A 5,129-nucleotide genomic window follows, 5' to 3' on the forward strand; every position below is an offset into this window, starting at 1 on the left:
AATGCCGGTTAAACAGTCATGCATGACTGTGAGTTTACTGAGGTTGTTTTGCTTGAATGAGAGATACAGCTGTGTATCATCAGCGTAGCAGTGATATGACATACCTTCATAGCTGTTAATGAGAGTACCAAGGGGTAGCATATATAGGGAGAACAGGACTGGACCAAGTATGGAGCCCTGGGGGACACCACATGTCAAGGGAGCTGAGGAGGACGCATAACTGTCAACAGCGACAGCCACACTTCTCCCTGACAAATAGGAGGAGAACCATTCCAAGGCCGACCCATTTAATCCCACCCACTGTTGAAGCCTATGTAGAAGGATGGAGTGATCGATTGTATCAAAAGCTGCGCTTAAGTCGAGCAGCAACAGCACTGAACACTCACCAACATCAGCCCTCATGAGGATGTCGCTAGAGACTCTGAGGAGTGCAGTTTCAGTGCTGTGCTTCTGGCGGAAACCGGACTGAAACTTGTCAAAAATGTTATTGTTATTTAGAAAATGTAAAAGTTGATTGCAGACAACCTTTTCTAATACTTTAGAAATGAACGGGAGTTTGGATATGGGTCTATAATTGGAGTGAACTAGTGGATCGAGGCTTGGTTTTTTTAGGAGTGGTTGGATAATGGCATGCTTAAAGTGATCAGGCACACAACCAGAGGATAAGGAGCTATTGATGATGGATAAAAAGTAGGGGCCTAGACAGTCAAAAGCATCTTTTAAGAGTGCAGTAGGCATGATGTCAACAGGACTAGATGAGGGGTGCATATGTGACACGATCGGTGAAAGATCATCCAAGGAGATCATGTTAAACTGGGACATTGAGGGGACTAGAGGAGGGTGGTCAACTATGGTGGTACTAGGTGGTATTATCTTGGATCTAATATTGTCAACTTTGTTCAGAAAGAAAGATAAGAATTGTTCACAATCATCGTCAGAGAAGACCGGAACTGGGGGGATGGCTGGGTTAACCAGAGTGTTAATGACGGTAAAAAGTGCTTTTGGCCTATTTTTATTAAGATTGATCAGATTTGAGAAATATGCCGATCTTGCATCCTCAATTTTAAGATTAAAAGCAGACAGCAGTTCCTTCATATGATTGAAATGGACTGTCTCCTTAGACTTTTTCCACTGCCGCTCTACCTTTCTGCATTCCCTTTTTAGGCTGCGGATGTCATCGTTCATCCATGGGGATGATTTAACGGCGCATTTGTTTTTTATTTTGAGGGGGGCAACTACATCAAGGGCAGACAGACATAAATTGTTAAAATGGCAGACGAGGTCATTTGTGGCGGTTGGAGCTGTTACATTGTTGCTAAGGGCTGAAAAAGCAGAGCAAAATTTTTCAGCAGAGGAACTGTTGAGAGTGCGGGAGCGGATGGAGCGTATGATGGATTGGGTCTCAACAGTAACATTTATGTTAAAAAGGATATATTTGTGGTCGGAGAGAAAGAACTCACCCAAACACAGATTATTGAGGTTCACGCCCATTGTGAAAACTAAGTCCAGTGTATGGCCATGGTCATGCGTTGGCCCAGACACATGCTGAATTAGATTTAGCGATTGAGTAAGGCTGATAAACTCATCAGTTAAGTTGTCGGAGGGATTGTCAATGTGATAGTTGAAATCTCCTGTCACAATCAAGTTATCAAATTTCATGACAACCGATGATAAAAATTCTGAGAATTCAGTTAAAAACTCGCTTTTAGAACCTGGTGGGCGATAGCATAATAAAATAAAGAGAGGATTAGCAGATCCAATCTTAAGCAGGAGAGCTTCAAAGGTAGTAAAAAAAAGTGTGTGTGTGTGTGTGTGTGTGTGTGTGTGTGTGTGTGTGTGTGTGTGTGTGTGTGTGTGTGTGTGTTGTGTGTGTGTGTGTGTGTGTGTGTGTGTGTGTGTGTGTGTGTGTGTGTGTGTGTGTGTGTGTGTGTGTGTGTGTGTAGAAAAAAATGGTTTTACAAAAAAAACTGGGGAAAAAAAACAAACTCTATTGTGTGCTTACAAAACTTTGTCAGTTTATTCCATACATAATAATGCTAATAATTCCACAAATAATAATGATAATACTACTACTACTAATAATAATATGAGACCATCAATAATAATAATAATAATACACAGAATGTATGCACTGCATTTATAGAGGCGAGTAAAGGTAGCTTTGATATGAGCTGGGAGTGAGTTCCATAGGGTGGGGGCGTTCGCCAAGAAGGCCCTGTCAGCACAGGTTTGTTTCGTTGTCTTGGAGAAGTCCAGGAGGTTGCATGGCATCACCAGACCTGAGGGAGCGGGAGGGGACGTGGAGTTGGAGGAGTTCAGAGAGGTAGCGGGAAGCCTGGTTGTTGAGGGCCTTGAAGGTGGTGATTAGTATTTTCAAAATGTATTCTGTGCTTGACTGGGAGCAAGTGGAGGTCAAAAGCATAGTATTTTAGCATAGTAGCATAGATTTTGGTTTTATATTTGATCTCCCATTTGTTTAACTGTGAATAGGCCTACCTTTTTATATGATATGCTTTTTTTAATTACACAAGTTTTTTTCTGACCTCTTGACCCAGACAAATTATTACTTAAAAAACTAAAACTACACTAAAACTTTTTTTTAAAACATAAAACAGAGCATTTTCACAAAATAAAAAAACTCGCAAACTCACTTTAAAAAACGAATTAAAACTACTGTAACTGAAATTGATAAACATAAAGTCAAAACAAAATAAAAACAAAACAAACATTTTTGAGCATAATCCCCCCCAAGGTATCTCCCCCCTTTACTTTTTTCTTTCACTGATGATGATATATGGGTGTATCTTTGCAAATTAGGCCCAGATCAATCTACACATTACCCACTGCACATCCCCACAATGCGGTTATTTGCTGCTAAAGTTCATTTTACAGAATGTTTGGACTGCGGGTCTTGCCTGTATTGTTTAACCTTATTTCTACCTTTTTATTTCATCTTATTTGTCTTGATTCTTGATAAGAAGGAACTGTGAAGTTTTACATGTTACCACCAGAGATCACTGTTGAGTTACATGTATGTACCTGAGGCCTCCACAATTCAATTATGTGAGCTATTAGCTGAGGTCCAAGAACAGACCTTCCTGTCCTACACCTTTATAAACCTACTGTAGGCCTACTTGACCAGCAGACTTGTTTGTTCTCGTTTTACATGCACGTGGAACAGAACAAACATTAGACAGCTCGCTCAAGCAACAACTGAGACTTGGTACTGTATATGGACCCAGGCTCACTGTCATTACAACCAGTGGTGTAAAGTAACCAAGTACATGTACTCCACTACTGTACTTAGGTACATTTTGGATTTTTATACGTTACTGGAGTATTCCCAATTTTCAATACTTTAACCTCTACTCCACTACACCTCAGAGGCAAATATTGTACTTTTTACTCCACTACAATTATTTGAACAATTAAGTCACTTGTTACTTTATAGATTTTGATTATTATTACAAAACATACTTAACCACTTTGGTCTGTACACTTCTGCTATTTGAAAATAGCCGATCTACAAGCTCACAACACGTCGCAATGCAACATGTGAGCTTATAGATCGGCTATTTTTATAACATTTTCAATACATTGTGAAATGGGACATTGTGCATAATGAGTACTTTTACTTTTGGTACTCGAGACAATTTTGAATACAGGACATTCACTTGTAACAGAGTATTTTTCACATTTTGGTATTAATACTTTTACTTAGGTAAAACATGTGAGTACTTCTTCCATCACTGATCACAACTACAATAGACCTTGTCCCTCAGCTTGTCTGACCTTAATCAACCTGGCTCCACACATCTACTACACCCAGATGCAGAAGACATATCCACCGTACCAGAGACCAGAGACATTCTGACTTCTCCTTCTCAACAAAATGAAAAAGATCTATTCCACTCATATTTATTTTCACTGAGTGTTACCCAGGCTCTCTGAACCTCATGACCTCCATTATGAACTAACTCATAAAGAATTATATTGTTTAATCATTGTTTCATTGTTTGTACACATTGTTTATTTGTATTAAGATTTTAATTGTCATCTCTCTAATAAGTACCTCAGACCATATTGCTATAACATGTACTTTGTGTCTACATTGAACCACATACAGTAGTAACATACTTTTAAATGTCATTCTCAACCGTGTGAATAGAACAGAGCAGGACACAGTGGTTCGGCTGTGAAAACTAAACAACAGATTATCTCTCCTGAAATAGACGTGAATGTGATGCTGTGTGTGTATAGATGGACATGTGAACCCAGCAGGTGGTTTGACCACAGTGAGCAGCTTACAGCCCTGAAAATAGAGACACGACTGACTCCTGGAGACAGAAAACCATGAGAACTATTTAAAATGTTTACAAGAACTCATAAATACAGCATTGATAAAGACATGAGAGCAACAGCAGAACTTCTCATTGTTAACAACCAATTGCAACATGACTTTCCATACAGACTGTCCATACCTAGCACTATAACTAAATGATAAAGATATCGTTTTAAAAATCGTTCCAACTCAAGTGGAGTCCACACCACACCTATAATGATCCCAGTGCTGAACGATATGGTTATAGTTATAGTGCTTTGTGTGGACAGCTGATATGATAATTAATGATAGTTTAATATTTAATAATAATACCAATATATAATAATCACATAATTAGTATACACAAATATTCAACTCTCATCAGCACAACACACTCTGTATAAAAAGCTACATTTAAAAATGTATATATTATTTCAAAATATAAAAAAAAGTTTAAACAAGAAAATTACCACTTTTCAGCAAATAAAAACAACACTAAAGTATTTCATAGATAAAACGATAATTTCCATAAACATTTTTTTTAATTAATTTAAGAAGTAGTGAAAATAGCAGATCTACAAGCTCACAACGTGGCGCAAAGCAACGCCTTGTGAGCTTGCAGATCTGCTATTTTCACTAGTTTTGGTTCGGGCAAACATCTCATTTCTCTTTTGGGTCTTGAGCTAAAATGTCTGGGAACCACTGCTTTAAACAAAGGTCTTCCTCACTCCTTCAATCAGGATTCTGTTCTACTGATCACCTGTAACACAAATACACACATGTCAGGATTAACTACAATCATTAGACT

This window comes from Gymnoscopelus braueri (genome assembly GCF_963280865.1).
Source record: "Gymnoscopelus braueri genome assembly, chromosome: 15".
In the NCBI taxonomy this organism is placed as follows: Eukaryota; Metazoa; Chordata; class Actinopteri; order Myctophiformes; family Myctophidae; genus Gymnoscopelus; species Gymnoscopelus braueri.